This window comes from Diceros bicornis, chromosome 18, assembly GCF_020826845.1.
Source record: "Diceros bicornis minor isolate mBicDic1 chromosome 18, mDicBic1.mat.cur, whole genome shotgun sequence".
Classification (NCBI taxonomy): Eukaryota; Metazoa; Chordata; class Mammalia; order Perissodactyla; family Rhinocerotidae; genus Diceros; species Diceros bicornis.
In genome coordinates this window covers 21,525,180-21,542,669 of record NC_080757.1, presented here as the reverse complement: position 1 = coordinate 21,542,669, position 17,490 = coordinate 21,525,180, and the positions used below count along the sequence as shown (strand labels likewise).

The 17,490-nt window shown below is 44.5% G+C and overlaps 1 protein-coding gene and 1 long non-coding RNA gene across 4 annotated transcripts in view; one reads left to right on the top strand and one right to left on the bottom strand.

Annotated features, from left to right (window-relative positions):
* Window positions 1–17,490, top strand: part of MYO1D (myosin ID) — a 305,600-nt gene that overhangs the window by 266,655 nt on the left and 21,455 nt on the right. The gene's annotated exons all lie outside the window — the stretch shown is intronic.
* The window catches only part of LOC131417226 (uncharacterized), a 37,163-nt gene continuing 22,098 nt past the window's right edge, over window positions 2,426–17,490 (bottom strand). Inside the window, exons 1-4 of one of the 2 annotated variants that reach the window (XR_009222691.1) lie at window positions 15,761–15,889; window positions 15,295–15,360; window positions 10,940–11,156; window positions 2,426–4,352 (exon numbers count right to left, since the gene is read on the bottom strand). This is a non-coding gene — a long non-coding RNA (uncharacterized LOC131417226). Of the gene's footprint in view, window positions 4,353–10,939; window positions 11,157–15,294; window positions 15,361–15,760; window positions 15,890–17,490 lie in introns of those variants that run through there. The other variant, XR_009222692.1, reaches the window with a different exon arrangement.

Below are 17,490 nucleotides of genomic sequence, written 5' to 3'. Positions count from 1 at the left end.
GTTGATGAACATTTCCACTTTTTGGCTATTATGAACATTCCTATGTAAATTTTTATGTGGACTTGTTTTCATTTTTCTTGGGTATATACCTAGGAGTGAAATTACCGAGTCTGTGGTAGCTCCATGTTTAACTTTTTGAGGAACTGCTAGATTATTTTCCAAAGCAGATACACCTTTTATATTTCCACCAGCAATGTATGAGGATTGCAGTTTCTCTATTCCTTGCTAATACTTGTTGTCTTTTTGATTATAGCCATCCTAGTCGGTATGAAGTAGTGTTTCCCTGTGGTTTTGATTTGCATTTCTCTAATAACTAGTTATGCAGAGCATCTTTTCATGTGTTAATTGGCCATTTTTATATCATCTTTAAAGAAATGTCTATTTAGATCTTTTGCTGTTTTTTTTTTTTTTGGCTGAGGAAGATTAGCCCTGAGCTAACATCTGTGCCAGTCTTCCTCTATTTTATGTGTGGATCACCACCACAGCATGGCTGATGAGTGGTGTAGGTCCACACCCGGGATCCGAACCTGCAAACCTGGGCCACTGAAGCAGAGAGTGCCAAACTTAACCACTATGCCACGGGGCCGGCCCCCATTTGCCCATTTTTCAATTGTGTTGTCTTTTTATTATTGATTTCTAAGAGTTGTTCATATATTCTGGATTCAAGTTCCTTATCAGATATGTGATTTGCAGATATTTTCTCCCATTCTGTGAGTTGTCTTTTCACTTTCTTGATGGTGTCCTTTCAAGCACAAAAGTTATCAATTTTGAAGTCCAATTTGTCTATTTTTCTTCTGTTTCTTGTGCTTTTGGTTTAGAGACTATATTTTTAACCAGTACATCATCTGAACTTGATCCTGGAAGTTATGGGTATCCACTGAAGAACTTCAAGTTGTAGAATGACATAAGATTTCTATTTTTAAAAAATGAAACTAATGCATGGGTAGGCTGATGACGGCTCCCAAAGCTACATCCATGTCCTAATCCCCAGAACCAGTGAATGTTACTTATTTGGAATAAAGGTCTTTGTGGATATAGTTAAGGATCTTGAAATTAACAGATCATCCTAGATTATCCAGGTGGGTCCTGAGTGCCACCACCAGTGTGCTTATAGAGAAAGGCAGAGGGAGGTTTGACACACACAGAGAAGGCGACGTGAAGACGGAGGAAGAGATTGGAAGAATGAAGCCGCAAGTCAAGAAATGCCGGCAGCCACTGGAAGCTGAAAGAGGCAGGGAATCCTAGAGCCTCTGGAGGAATGTGGCCTTGGCAACATCTTGATTTCAGATTTCTGGCCTCCAAAACTGTGAGAGAATAAATTTCTGTTGTTTTAAGCCACCAAATTTGTGGTAATTTGCTACAGCAGGCACAAGAAACTAATACAATATGATTTTAAAACATCAAATAGTAGAAAGGTTTAAAATGAAAAAATAAATAACATGCTTATGCTGCTATTTTTTAAATTTATCATGTTTAGACATTATCTATTGACCTTGGACTCTAAGAGATGATGGTTTATTTGGCTGCCTTTGGTCACTTCCTGCCAATTATTGTCAGTTTTCTCCTTACCTTTGGTATACTGTTGGTTACTTTTACAACTCAAAATACTGCATCATCAAATCAAAGATGCCACCTGTTATAAGATGCACCATTATTTTATATTCCACCAGGAAAAACAACACTACCAATTATACTTTTAAGGTATCATCAAGAATAAGGAGCATCCCAGTTTCAAAGATATTAAAGGTTGAACAAATGTGAGCTTTAGAATCAGTGAAATACAAAAATATACAAGAATCTCTTTTTCATGCGCCATCAATTAAGACGCCATCTCTTAAGTCACCACCATGTCAAATGAAGATATAAGTACCCCTGCTTGAACTTTTGACACCTAAAGCTTTACTTTTACATTGTTAATATTAACATCTATATAGTTTTATACTTTGGTGATTGACTCTAAAGCTGAAAACCAATAACTAGGACTATAAACCAATTTATAGGACTATAATTTTATGAACATTGTTTCCTTCAGAGCCAAGTAGTATACTAGGATTACATTTCCTTCTCTATGGATTCATTTTTCTCTACAGACCCCTGTGCTACTTAGTGGCCGACTCTCAGTTCGAACTGTTGATTTCATAATTGGAGTCTTAGGTTGTTGTTTGTCATTGATAAATCTCATGCCAGATATACAAAGCAATTAGACCCTAAAAACTAAACATTTATGATATTGGCATTTATAGCTCCTGCTCTTTAACATCACTATTTCTTTAGACTTTCTCTTTAATTCCTCAATTTATCATCTGGACCTGGGGTCATCAAACTTTTTCTGTAAAGAGCCACATAGTAAATATTTTAGATTTTGCAGACCATATGATCTCTGTTACAAGTACTCAGCCCTTGCATTATGGCACAAAAGCATCCATAGACAACATGTAAATGAATGGACATGGCTGTGTTTCAATAAAATTTTATTTACAAAATCAGGCAGTAAGTGAGATTTGGCCCTTAGTTGCCCATGCTTTGATCTAGAAGTATAAATTCTGACCCTCATATCTTGGAAAACACTCAAGATATCAATTTAGAAGGTTTTGAATAATCTAAATTTAAATGACTGGCAATGGGTCACACAAGACCAAAATAAACACCTGAAAAATCTAAAATTCTTGAGACGAGGTTAGTATGGGTTATCTTAGAGCCCTAGGAGGAAACAAGTCTTCTGAAGTTGACCTCCTGTACATTTCTCCATTCCTTGGGTAAATCAAGTTAGACAGAACAGAGAAGTGTCTTTCACCCAACAGCACATTTCTGGGTCAAAGGTGGCCTTTCAACTCCAAAAATAGAATTCTTCCCACCCTCCACTTCCTGCTGACAAGAAGTGTGAACCCTTCGATTTCTAACTGTGAAAGGATGCAATTCATGGGACTTTTTTCAAACCACCAAAATGAAATCCTGGGTAGTGAAGCTTAAAAGGAGTCAGTAACAACTGTTGGATTATTGCCAATGTTTAAGGCTGTCAAGTGGAAAATTCTACAGATCAGACCCAGATCAGATTCCAAGAAATAATTCAAACTTTAAAATGAAATATATACTGCATAATAACATTTTCTTATTCATACTATCATTTTTTCCCAACTCTAGTTCTGAGAAACTAATAAATTGGTATTGCCTTTAGACTAATCCACTTAAAACTCTGGGAAATTAAGCCAGCACATAAGATTCATCACTCACTTAGCCCAAACAGCCATGTTTATGGTTCATTTTAATATCTAAACCAATAAGAACCCACTCACTTTATCCAGCTGTAATAATAAAAGTCACTTTGGAGTTTTAAATGACCTGACACAATAGGATCTTCTTTTGTTTTCCCTCATCAAGATATGACTTGTGATTTCATGCTGGTTTCCTTTTTTCCAGACCTAGAAAATAACAGAATCAGACTCCGTAGCCTGGGAGACCCATAACTCTTCTCTGCTCTCCTCTCCCTCACTATGCTCTGTCTCTCCTGACTTTGAGTACAGGCACTCTCCGCAGGAATAGAGTTAAGTAAGCATAACAAAAAAATTTGCCCTTCTCTCTAGAGCTGCTACAGTGTTGTTTCTGCAGGGAAAACACTCTGACATCCTCAAAGATATTATGTAAATGTTATTGTGCTTTATATAAATATTATATAAGTGCATAGTATTGTTTCTCTTCACAGAGATTGAAATCTTTGTTTCAAAAAAGTACATTTTTAAAGTATTTAATTATTTAATATGTGCTTTGCAACAAATACTACATGCTAGGTCATAAAGTGAAAACATAATCAGCAATTATACTTAAAGAACAAAAGATGCTGTATTTTCAATTTTATGCTTTAAAATGACATTTTTGTGTAAGCTAAAAGTTTGGTCTCATTTTCCCAAAAGTATACCATTCCCTTCGAACACTGCTTATGGATTAAACTCTAAATTTAATTAAGACAGAAAAGAACCGTTAATGGAAATAGTGTATGTGCATGATTCGGTGGGAAAGTCCGCTTATATGTCATATTCTCAGGCCCGAACTAAATATCTCCTGTTACTTTGCAAAGACTAACATATCACAAATGGCCACTGGCTACAGCTGTGTGGACTTGGCTGAATGATTTTCATTTTTCTGGAGAACAAAACGTTTGTGTGTTAACTTTCCATTCTCTGTTCGTAGTTGGGCCCACAGATCCACGAGGATGACACCTGTTGTTTCCTGCTGACTGAAGCACAGCAGCTGGGGTTTTGAGAGTTAACCATATTCTGCTCACTCAATTCCATTTCTTCGTGTGGCCCTCCAGCTGGTTCAACAATACCAACACATATGCCCATATCCACAGGGGGCTGCAGAAGAGAGAAAGGAGGGGAGATTTATTCAGGAATGGAAACACACATCCCAAAAATGAGGAGTTAATATTAGCCCTAGCATTTGTCAGTGCAGCATCACAGAAACTTGCCCCACCCTCCTCAGCTGTTTGCTTTACCCTTTGCAACAGATTATTGCAGGACTCACTGATAAGCTTCTAGATATCATACCAGTTAAGGATTTAAACTTTCCATACAAAGCATTCCTCCCTGAGAAATAGAATCTTCACTGTCTGCATCGGCCCTCATATTACTTGCTCAAGGATATTCTTCTTTAAAAAAAACAAATTATTGTTTTTGTTATAATTATGAAAGCAATTATTGCATGCTCATGGGGAAATTTTGGAAAACAGAGAAGTCTAAAGAAAAAATTAAAATCACCTATAATTTTACCATACAAAAATAACTCCTGCTCCTATTTTAGTATCTATGAAGCTCTGTTGGAAAGCAAGTTTCATAACTTGATTTTCTCATCTAATATACTCTGAGTAATTTCCCACTAACACAAAACTTTATGCAGTCATTTAAAACTTATGTTTCTTGGGCATTTTGGTAGTTTTCCACTTTTTATTGTACTTTGTGCTGTAATGAACATCCAGTAATACATATTTATTGGCATCTCAAACTATTTCCTTAGGATAAACTTTGAGTAGGGAAGGAAATGAAAAAGAAAGAGTGTGCTAGCAACGGAAAAGCAAGTGGGAAAGCCGGGAGGGAACAGACAGCACGGCACGTGGGGGAACTGAAAATAGTTGAGTGGGGCTGGAGCAGAGGAACCTTGGGAAGGAGTGAGAACCCTGGGAACCAGAGGGGTAAGCAGGTCACAGAAACACCAGAAAGAGTTCGGGGTTTTTCCTGAGGGCAGTGAAGAACTAAAGGAGGATTTCAAGCAAGAGGTCAGATTTGTAACGTACATATTTGTATTTCGGTATGATCATTCTCGTGGCAGCTTGAAGAGCGGGTGGGAGGCAAGGAGACCAGAGAGGAAGCTGTTCCAGTGATTGAGGTGAGATAGGATGAAGGGCAGAATAGTGAGGTGGCAATGAGGATGGAAGGAGAGAAGGTGGATTTGGAAGCGATTTAGAAGGTGAAATCTGCAGGACTTGGTGATGGATTGCTGCAGAGAGAGAGAGAGGGTGGATTCAAGGAGGAGCTGCAGGCTTCTGGCTTGAGCAGCTGGGTGACTGGTTGTACAATAAACTCAGCTGCCTCCCGTCCACGTGGAGAGGTCCAGGAGCCAGCTGAAACTAGGTCTGGGGTTCAAATAGATTAGGGAGTTACCAGCATAGAGAAATTACCTAAAGCCATGGAGGTAGAGGGAAGAGAAAGAGACAAGAAGAATAGTTAAAGAATCGGGAGACAAGAACAAGCTGTACCACGGAAGCCACGTGAGAGAGCATTCTAGGGCCACCAAGTCAATAGCTTGAGGGAGGTCAAGGGACAGGAAGGAAGGCAGAACACCAACTATTCACTGAATTCAGTGACTTGGAAAACCCAGGGAAGCAAGGTGCAGTAATGAAGTCTGGCTTCTTAAAGAGGATATCTCTCATTCAGTTTGTAACCACCAAGCAAAATAATCTTAGTGTAGGTAAAGCTAAATGGAATTGTTTTACACCTACTCATGGGAGTGGAGGACCTCAGCTCTACTGTGGCAAAATGGCCCTGTCAGTCTCTACACACTCTTAAGACCTCCATAGAGTTTGTAGTGAGACTGTCACCTAATACTGGCTCTCATTGCTTCTCAGATTAATCCAAATATCCCACTATGGGCACCTCTTTTAAAGCCATGGGTCACCGTAAGATGTTGGCACTACACCATTTCGTCTGCTACAAACAATCTTAATTTCTGAATTCGTGTCATTGAGTAGGCCCCATCAGGGGCAGGTATAAACTTGTGTAGAGGCCCAAAAGAAGGCAGATCATATATGGTTGAAAGATAAAAGAAGGATGGGGATCAGAAAAGGGCTCACAGAAGGATTCACAGTTTTATCATTTCTTCGTCTCTGATACTTGTTTCAGAGACCTGCCTTCTCATCGCTTAATTCAGAAGTTGTCAGTGGACTTCCCAGTAGCCATGTTGGAACCAGGGATGGTGCAGTGCAGGAATTGTGAGCGTTCTCGTCCTACAGGAGCACAATGGATTAGATGCCGCTTCACAACAGATTGGCGGCTTGGTAATGGCTGTTTGCAGCCAGATAATCACATAGCCATTAGGAGTGAGTTTAAGCTCAAAGTGCAGTGACCTCTAAGATAGTACCACTTGGTGATTCCTGATACTACTGTTGAGACATGAATTTTTCCTGTTCAGTAAACAAACTATTAAAAATAATAACTGGTGCTTAATACTCTAGAAGCTTAAATGTCCCACTCTTCTCCACATTTCAGCATTATTGGCTGTATATTTTGAAGTTGCTTCCTCATGCTGATCATGCTTGTCAGGTGTTGGAACAATCTAGCTAAACCGTCACTGAATGCTTCTCCTGGTATTCATCATTATGCAAGCACAGGGCTTCTTTGTTTGATTAATACAGAAGGTGGTTAATGCTGAGCCAGGTTCAGAAAATTGGGGATTAATATCTCTAAATGCTGAGCTGATCCCATTTTTTCAGGAAAAACAATGACCTTTGTCGAATCTTTTTCTGACAACGTTCTTATTTGTCCTTCATCCAGGTTTATTTAGTATTGCAGAGTAAGCTCGCTATATAAATCAGAACTCTTTCAGATGAAGAGACCAGTTTTTTTTTTGTTGTTGTTGTTGTTTTTTCCCTTTTTCTCCCCAAAGCCCCAGTAGATAGTTGTACATCATAGTTGCACATCGTTCTAGTTGCTGTATGTGGGATGTGACCTCAGCATGGCCGGACAAGCGGTACGTTGGTGCGCGCCTGGGATCTGAACCCGGCCCGCCAGTAGCAGAGCATGCACACTTAACTGTTAAGCCACAGGGCCGGCCCCTGAAGAGACCAGTTTAAACCCAAAATTGAACATCCTGGAAGGAACTCACAGAGTCGTAGGACCTGGGGAGTTAAGCACTAGAACTGAGGACTTGATCACAATCAAGACCCTTTTTCTTTGCTCAACCCGGCTCCCTTTCTCCACTCCCCCAATCTCTCTGTGTTGGCCTCATTCTGTCCTACTAGAGGCTGCTTCTACACAGAGAAAATCTTGGCCACAGGCAGCTCCAGGCTTGCGTTACGCCACATAGCAATCTAAAGGAAAAAGAAAAGCTTTCCTACTTCAAGATATGTGAATCCCAAGGAAAGTCTCTGATTGACCCCGTGTGGATCACAGGTCCTCTGCGCAGGCTAAAGCATTGAGGCCAGGGTCCAGCTCACATGCCCATCCCTGAGGCTGGGGAGTGTGGTCCCTTGATGGGCAGCACCGCCCATGCTTGGAGGGGGTGGATCAGCTCTCCGAGGGAGCGGAGGCAGAGTGCTAAAAGAAGGGGGCAGACAAAAACCGACAAAGACTCCACTCACTATCAAGATGTTCTTTTCTCTTGAGTGATGTCTCTCATCATTGTCCCAGAGTGTCCTGATGAGTCACAATGAAATTATTATATTCTTGGAATTAGACTAACAGTCTGTATTTCTTCTACTCATCAGCATAATTTTTTAATATTTCCTTAATGCTGTATATTATATCATGTAATAATTATGTAGAGACACAATTATTACAGCTTTAAAAGTGCTTTCACATACATTACCTCATTTAATTCTTACAATAATCTGAGCCATTTGTTACTGTATTAAACCTGTTTCACAGATGGACAGAGGACTTCAAGAGGTTCTGTGACTTATGCAAGGCTCTTGTCAGAGCCTTAGATATCTGTCACCTGTATTTGTGTTCAGGTTTTTTTATTTGTATTTGTTCTCCCGGGAGAACTGAGACTGTGCCATCTACTTTTACTGCAAACCCCCACAAAACCTCCTCCAGCACCGTGGATACGGTGACTGTTCAGTAAGTGATGCTGCCTGGTAATGAATCGAGGGTTTGAGACGCTATTGTTGTAGTTACAGCCGGGAGGCTTTGAAGTTGAGGAGCCTGAGTACAGTGAGAAGACTGTGTTCCCCGTGTCTGTTTACACGCTGGGAGTCAGCACAGCGCTCTTGCACAGTGAGGACGCTGTCTCTGGAGAGCCTCTTGGAATGCTGCCAGGGCTGGAGAAGAGGGTTCTTCCCTCACTTTGGGGATTCTCGCCTCCTGTGTCCCTTCTCCATCTTCCATCTGAGAGACCACAGAAACACGTTAGCGTCCTAACCCTGAGCCATTCCTTAAGCAAAAGGCACCTATCCCATCCAAAAATGCCACAGGAGCCCAAAGGTCCCCCCACCCAAAAGGCAGCACCCCCAGCGCCCTGTCCCAGCCACATCCACACAGCACACCCAGCAATTTGATGCCCCTGTATTCCTCTTACTTAAAATAAATCACACACCCAAGATTAGAATGCTTATCCCCAGGAAAGAGTTTTCAGATGGAAGAGAAAAGGATCAGCCTTCCCTTACCCCCTTCATTCTTCCTGAGGGAGCAACTTCTTAGAGCTGCAAAGCAGGTCCCCCCTTTTCCTTCTCCTGGTGGCTGTGCTCCTTTCCCCTCTGTCCAGGCTGCTTGCACCTCCAAAGTGACTCTTTACCCTCCTCTGCGTCCCACCCCTGTCTCCACTCTGCGTCTGTGATACCTTCTGGGACCCTTCCTGGTGAGGCTGGGGCGCTTTTTCTCAATTCACAGCTACCTGTTCCAATTTACCGTGAATTACTGTCAGAGAGACCTAACACTGTAACGCTAGACAAGAACAGTTGCTGATTCAAATCTAGGAGAGGGATCTGTGTGTTTGTTAAGAGTTTTGATACTGGCTCTACATGTTGAATATAATAATATGAAATGCTTGTTCTTCTCTCTTTTTAGACTTACCATATAATACTTGTTGGAACTGAATCAGAAGTCTCATCAAAGGGCACATCTACATATCTGTGTTAGTTTCTCATTGCTGTGGTAACAAATTACTACCAACTTGGTAGCTTAAACAACAGAAATTTGTTTTCTCCCAGTTCTGAAGGCCAGCAGTCCACAGTCAGGATCACAGATTTGATTTTGGGCCAAAATCAAAGTGTCGGCAAGACTGTGCTCCCTCCGGAAGCTCTAGGGGAGAATCTGCACCTTGCCTCCTCTAGCTGCTGGGCGCTGCCAGCACTCCTTGGCTTGTGGCCGCATCACTCCAATCTCTGCTTCCATGGTTACATTGCCTCCTCTTCCATCTGCAATCTCCCTCTTCCCTTTTCTTATATAAGAACACTTATAAGAGTCCACTGGATAATGCAGGACAATCTCCCCATCTCAAGAACCTATGTAATCACATCTACAATGTCCTTTTTTGCCGTATAAGGTAACATTCACAGGACCCAGGGATTAGGACGGGGATGTCTTTTATGGGGCCGTTATTCAGCCTACCACACTACCCCTCCCCAAAATCCCCACACACATACCCACAAGTCCTATGCAAGGGTTAGCTCTTCTCCCTTTCAACTTCCTGAATCAGAGACCAGCTTCCTAGCAATGCACTTGTTCAGTCCACCTCCTTACTTTGTGCCACCTGCAGTGGCAATAGGGTCCTTGGTGTCTTGCCACCAGATCTCCAAAGGGCAGAGATTAGACATCTCTGATCAGGCTACCATCTTCCCCAAAACCAGTGGCCCAGTGAGGCAGGAAAGGTACAAGCCTTAAATGGGGTAAATCCCCAATAGGTCATTTTCGGTGCTGTAGGAATCAAGTTGTTTTGCTTTTGCTTAGCTTTGACCAGTGAGAAGATGTCTTGCCTCTGCCTATCTGTCAGGATCTCTCTAGAATGTAGAGTCAATGAGGACAGAAAGCAGATCCTTGGCTTGTAGTCCACGGTGCCTGGCAGTGTCTCAACAGACTAGACGCTCAGTTACATCCATCTCCTTGCCCACACCCCTCAGACAGCCACGTGGCCCCCTCCCTGCTGTGGTTAGCACCACCAGCCAGTCATCTCGCCAGCATCCAGGGGGGATCTGGCAGCACCCGGCACAGCTTCACATGCCATGGGTATTACTCCGAAGCCCTCTCTTGGATGGAGACCTTGTTCCTGTGGCCTTTCTTAAAGCAGAAAGTTGAATCCTGTGCCCCGTGCTGCATTGCAGTTATAAGAGGCCTGTGCTGTCATTGTACACACCATGTGTACTCCTGCTTCAAAATACCACCTGACGGGGAGGGCTGGGGAAAGACACCCACTGCAAAAGTATGAACATAGTCTTAGGAAAAGTAGTTGTGGAGAAACCAGCAGTGGGGCTGCATGTAGCTGCTGCTAACTGCTGCTCTTGGCACCCATTCCTATCTGCTGAAAGCAGAAGGTTGGGGGTGGGGAGAAGGAGGACGTTAGCGGAGACTGTATGTGACGGAAAACTTCCTCTCTACTTACTATAAGAAGAATTCTCTTGAAAGGAAAGGAAAAACAGTTCCAGATGGTCACTGGAAGATTCTTCTGGGTTGCAAACCTGTGCCACCTCCTCGTCAAGAATAACTATGCCTTGAAAATAGGGGTCCAAACTTACCAGCCCATAAAAAAAGGAGGCTTCTTGGAGGAGAATGACCAAGATACAGATGAAGGTCTCTAGCTCTTCTCGATTAGCCAGCTGAGATTGCCGCTTTTCATTCAGGTATTCCTCTAGACAAGACACTCTCCAGGAGTCTGTGTCACATTTCCATGCATATATGCACAGTTGAAGATTTTTCTAAACTCAGAACTGACGAACTTGATTTGAATAGATCCTGTAATAAAATAGAAGGCTTAGAGAGGTGATTTGATGGACAAAGAGTTTGATACAGTCTAAAAAATATATAGGAGGCAAAAAAAAAAAGGGAGTTGTTGGTGAGTCTGGAACATTATTCAGCAGTGATTTACAGGGCACCTACTCTGTGCTGGGCCAGACCCTGGGCTCGGAAGTGGGGCTACAGCAGTGAACAAGACCCTGACCCGCCCAGGAGTTTACAGTCTAGTGCGGGGACTGGCTGGGAAGACAGGCGATTACAATCCAATGTGTTAAGTACATCGAAGGGACAGTTAACCTGTCTTGGAGGATCAGGAAAGGATTCCAAAAGTGATGCCAATGTTGAGAATCAAATGACAAATAGCAGTTGGTCTGGAAAAGGGACCAAGAGTCTTCCAGGCAGGAACGGGGTGTGCAGAAGACCTGAAGGCAGAAGCATCACGGCTGATGAGTGTATGTGGGTGAACCAAGAGACTAATCGCTGAGTGACAGAAAGAGAGAGAGAGGGAGAGAGAGAGAGGCAGGTGAGCATCTGTAGGGTAGAAAAGATGGTGAGAGAGCAGGAGGAAGCATGCGATCTGGTCCAGATTTTCCCCAGCTGAGCAGCCCAGCCTCTTGTACATTTTAGCTGTTGTCACTGCAGGTTGGCTCCTGGCTGGCCAGCAAGCTGCCTCATCCTCTCTGCTTTCTTCCAAAACCCCAGGAGACAGCAGGCCCCCTCACTCAAATTAGAAAACTGAGGGGAGGGCCTTAAGGAAGCTGTCAGGACCGGAGCCCACCACACTCTCTTGTCCCAAAGCTGAGAGTTCTGTGGCAGAGAAATTTGAGTCCTCGGAGTGGAAGTAAATCTTCCTTCCTAGTGGGGTTCTGGATTCATCCCCAACCCAGAGCAGGTGATCAGATGCACAGCTCTCATGTCACGTTTTATACCCCAGGAAAAAAAAAGTTCTTGAGATTGCCTCAAAAAAGCACAAGGAATTTTAGAAATCACCTGACAAGAAATGTCAAATAATACTGACTAGAAATCAGCCCCCGGCAGCTGCTTTTCACAGCTGCATGCCATGTGGTGACCATGTTTGAACAAACTACATGAGGCTAAAAATAACCAAGAATGTAAAACTCTTCAGGACTCAGGTCTCTAAATGAGATAGCCACAGAAATCCACATGGGAAGGAGAAGGAGAGAGGGGAGGTTTGTCCTTGGGCCACTGGATCAGCGGTCAGAGGCGTGTCACCCGAGGGGCCAAAGAAGTAACCCCAGGAGCCTGCAGTTCCCATTCATATTAATTGATTGAACCTCATGGTACCCATTCTACAGATGGTGAGAAAGCATGTTGGCACCCAAACTCTTTCAGACTGAGAATGCTGAATCTCAGCTACACTCCAAATCCAGTTGACTTCCTAAGGAAAACAAAAGTATTAAAATACAGAAATAAGTAACTACTTCTTTGTTTCCATCATATGCCTGTGCCCGTTAGTGTGGAGAGTGTTTGTGACACTCTACTGAGAAGCCACTCTTTTTTTAGTTGTGGAACTGAGACGTCTCGGGACTTTCTCACCAATAGAGGAAAAAGTAAGTTGACAGGTCAGAAGGAAGCATGCTCCGCCACAGACAAAAGCAAAAGCATGCTTTTTTTATTGTGGGAAATTCAAAAAGATGTATATACTCATTTAACCCCAAAGAAAATACATGTGCTTTCCCATGCATAGAAAAGCACCCACAAATATTTCTTACTGAGTTTTTCTAGTAAGAAAACCACTTGACCCCTGGTCATAGTAGCTCTGTAGTAATCACAGTCGTAGTAAAGGCTTATGGAGCACTTATGCTCCAGGCACTCTGCTGAGAAAGCCCTTTGCATGGATCGTGATGTTCTGATCTTCACAAAATCTGGGTGGGGGCCATACGACTGTTATCCCCATTTCATTACTGAGGAAACTGGGGCTCAGAGAGGTTTAGCAATTTGCCCACAGGCACACTGCTTATCAGTGGAGAAGCCAGCATTTGCCCCAACCAGTCTCCCTCCGGAACTGGCACTCTGGGTGCTCAACTGTCTAATTGTTTTGTCATGAAGACTAAATGGACTGATTTTGAGAGTCTTTTCTGTTTCCTGTGGAGAGTTTTTCTGTTTGCCATTTGCATTCTGCTCTTTCGTTATTGGTGATATTTGGTATTTCTACCCTTTCCTTTCCTCTCATAAATGAGATGAATGGACGCTGAATCGGAAATCTGAAGTCTAGGTGAGAGTTTCACTTCCGCCACTGACTAGCTAAGTGATCTTGGACAAGTCCCAGCCTCTCTGGGCCTGGCTCCTTGTCTGTAAAATGAAGCTGCCGGATTATTACAGAGGTCCACCCCTGTGCTGAATACCTCCCTTCTCTTTTCTCTCTCCCCTCCTGTCCTCCTATCTCCCTTCCTTCGCTTCCTGGCCACCAGCAGGCCCTCAGGCCCTCCCGCCTCTGCCTCTCTGGTCTTTTTCTCCTGTGCGGTAGGCAGGCAGGGGAAGTGGTGTGAGTGCAGTGTTGTATGAGAGGCTTGGGGGACACGAAGGTAGTGAGGAGAGGGACAAGCAGTGTGATGTTGCTCCATGGAACACACAGGCAGAGTTGACCCTCCTCAGAAGTGTAGCATAAATCAATCTTGGCTTTAGGGCCTTCTACCGTTGCTGAGTTTTCCTTGGTCTCCCTGTCATTAGTGTCCTCATACTGCCCCTTAGCTTCATACCCCCAGCCCCTTTGTACTAGGTCATCCCATCTTCCTCCTATCCCTCCAGTCTTAGCATCACTTCTTACCAGCTCTGTAGCCCATCCCTCAGGACTCAGCTGTCTGTTTAGGAAACAATGTGTCCCATCTTCCTAATATATTCACCAGTATCCCCTCCAAGCACTATAATGCTTTAACTCATCTTCAGGCAGCATCTAACAATTAAGAAGGCCTTCAAGAAATTAGAGTAGTTTGGGACAGATTTCTTTCATTCTGACCAATGGGGAGCCTATTTTGGCTCCAAAGGCTTTCTAACCCTGAGTTCAGTGGTTTCCACTCGTGATTAGGGGACAATATCAGGCCTTCAGTGAGATGGGAGTTGGCATGGCAAGTGGGGTGATACCCCATGAAGAGAATTTATTTGATACCTTCATCATTTTTAGTTAATTTTTCCTTTCACCAAAGAACATAAAATTATTTGTTCCTGGAGGATATGTACATTTTATTAGGCATGAATATTTGGAATAGTTCAGGGAAACTGAGATTTATTTAATCCAGGTTGGCTGGTTAGGGTTCCATGGACAAAGAAGTAATCGCCACCCATATCTCAGCAAATTAATGTTTCCCCAAATCATTTTAAATTATTGGTCATTAATTTCACTTATATCTGTATTTCAATATTCCTTAAAGCTCTGGCTACCAAACATAGGGGCACCTTATATGTGGCATTGAAAACCCCTCCTCCTGTAACTTCCTCCGAGTTCTTTTCAGTTTGTTCATGACGGTGTGGGGATTGGTGGGCCTTTATCACGCAGTCGCCTCTGAAGGACTTAATGTTCACTATCACAACACTCACTTTAGACTACAGAAATGATATGCCTCGCTTGGGCCTTCGCATCCCTATTTTAGGTGCGTTTCTAAGGAGTAGGTTGGTTGTCATGGTTTAGAAGAACTTCACTGTCAGGATGCAATAACACCCGAGGGAGGCATGGGCCATCTGTCCCTAAGGGAGAGGCCTTTAGGAAATAAATAGACAGCCGTCTGGCCAGAATGCCTTAGATGTTTCCCTGCTTAAAGCAGAACGCAAGGTCAGAACATCTCTCAAGGGCCAGTTCTAGAATCTGAAGCTTCCAGAATTGAGGTTTGGTCTTTTCGGTAAATCTGTAGAAAGAGAGTTTGTTGTCTTTAGGCTCTGCTGAACAAAGGGGGCTAATTCCCTGCCTCGTGTTCTCAGCATCTTAGTCCTTCCCTTCCCTATTCATTCCCCACCCCCTGCCATTTCCCCTGCAAGGAGGATCAGCTTTGCCAGTCATCTTTGCATATGGGAAGGTTAAGATTCTGGAATGCAGGAATAATGGCAGTTCACATTTATTATTTTTATGCATAGTTTTTCTCTCTCTGGCTGTTGAAAGGCCTGGTTGAGAAGAATCCTTCCCTACCTGGGATACCAGAGTGGCTTCCAAGATCACCACGGAGCACTAGGACTCTTGGAACGGACACAGCACCTGTCGAGATAGAAAGACCCAATTCTGTTGGTCAGGAAATTGCACCCTAATCAGACGGGGCGCCCTCTTATTCCTGGGAATCCCACAGCTCATTACGGCAGCTGAGAGCAGAGCACTTGGGAGCCAGCCCCAGCCAGCCCACACCACCCTATCACACGCCTATTATTCATCAACGTGCCTCTTCATTATCTTACAAAGTATGATGCTCCAGACCCAGGCGAGATGTGTCATAAAAGGGAGACTTCGCCTGGGGGATAAAAAGGCATATACGTTCCTGCCCACGTTTTGCTATTCGCTGAGTTTTCAAAACTTCCCAACCACACCCCTTGCTTTGTTTGACTTCATATTGTGCTAACGGGATGTTTCTGGGCTCAGTCCCCATTGCATTCAGGAGACTAACCTTGGAAGTCCCTCTGCAGACTGCACAGTGGCCAGGCCATCGCCCTCACCTGGTATGTGGCGAGTCCCATCGTGGGCTCAGCAGCTACAGAGAGGATTAAGACCAGTTTCTGCCCTCAGAGAGCACAGTTTCATGAGCCTTTCCCTGTCCATGCTGAAATGCAGTTTGAGAGAGAATACCATGAGGTTGGGCTTCAAGTACCAAAAAAGGGGGAGGGGTGAGGGGGCATAGATTGATTTTCTTTTTCTGGAGCAAAATTCTGAGCAGGAAAATTGTCACCTGCAGCAAACTGCTGCAGGATGGGTCCCGTGAGTCTGGGTCTTCAGGGTTTCCACTAATCCTGTTTTCACATGTCTGCGGGGGTAGCCCTTTCTCCTCCCTTTCCTTTTAACTATTTCTGGCTAATATATATCCCCGGTTTTAAAAGAAAAGAAAAAGCAAGCCTGCTATACGCCCAAATATTCCATTTCATAATGTTTTTGTCTTAAACCAATCATATACTCTTAGTGACCCAAATCCATATCCCCTTTCCCTTTCAGCAACCCAGTGAGCTCATCAATATGCCAGCAGATGATCTAAGGCCCAAATCATCACCTTCTCTATAAAGACAAACAAACAAAAACAGCCGGAAGGAGGGAGGGCGGATGGGGGGGCACTATAAATGATGCATAAAACTAGAGTCTAAAACGAGCCAGCGATGCCCGGCCCCCTCGGTGGGCGTGCGTGTGTTTGAGCACACATTTCCCACCCGCCCGCAGCACCCCCGCTCCCCGCTCCAGACCGCGGCGGCGGCATTTTAATGTCAGATGGAATCGCTAATGCTCGCGTTGCCATGGCGACCACCGGAGCGGCGGAGCTAAAAGCGGCAGCCTCTGCCTGGGCGCCGCCTCCCCTGCCGCAGCCCACCCTGGGCGGGTGCAGATTCTCTTTGTCTCTCTGACTCTCCATTCTCCCTCCCTGTCTCCCCCTCCTCCTTCCTCCCCTCCCCCTCCCCCTCCCTCACTTCCCCCTCCCCCTCCCCCACTTCCCCCTCCCCCTCCCTCACTTCCCCCTCCCCCTCCCTCACTTCCCCCTCTTCCCTCTCCCCCTCCTTCCTTTCCTTTGTCGCACCGCCCCCCCCCACCTCGTTCCCGGGCATCAGCCCTTCCCAGGCTGCCTGAGGTCGTGGACCCCTGGGCTCTGCTCCCGCTGCAGGTGCCCGGAACCGAGGGGCGGCGCGATGGCCCCAGGACGTGGTTTTTGGCCCGTGATCCCCCAGCGTGGCTGCGTAGAGAGGCCCGGGCCCATTTATTGTTCTTGGGAACCTTAATGCCTCACTTGAAACCAGGCTTTTAAAAAAGAGGATTAAGAGAACAGGAACTGTTCTTCCATCACCTGGTCGTCCGCCCCTTGGCTCGTTGTCTGACTCCGGCTGTGGTCCGCTGCGGTCACCCTGGCGCGAGAGGATGGGCAGAGGTCTGGTGCTGCCCACCTTGCGCCCACCGCTGCTCCCCCAGAGTGACGTGGAGCTAGGAGTCATGGAAACTCACTTCATCCCGGCCTCAGAGTACCGGAGTTCCTCATCGGGAGGGGATTGCTGCCCCCAGATCAGAATTTCCAGGGCTTTGTCGGCTTGAACTCTTTGGATCAAGGGTGGGGGATTGTTGTGTTAACAAAATGTGCTGCTGTCAACATTCAGGTAACCTGGTAATGAAGGGGGCTGGGGACATAATGACCCCCAACCCCTAACC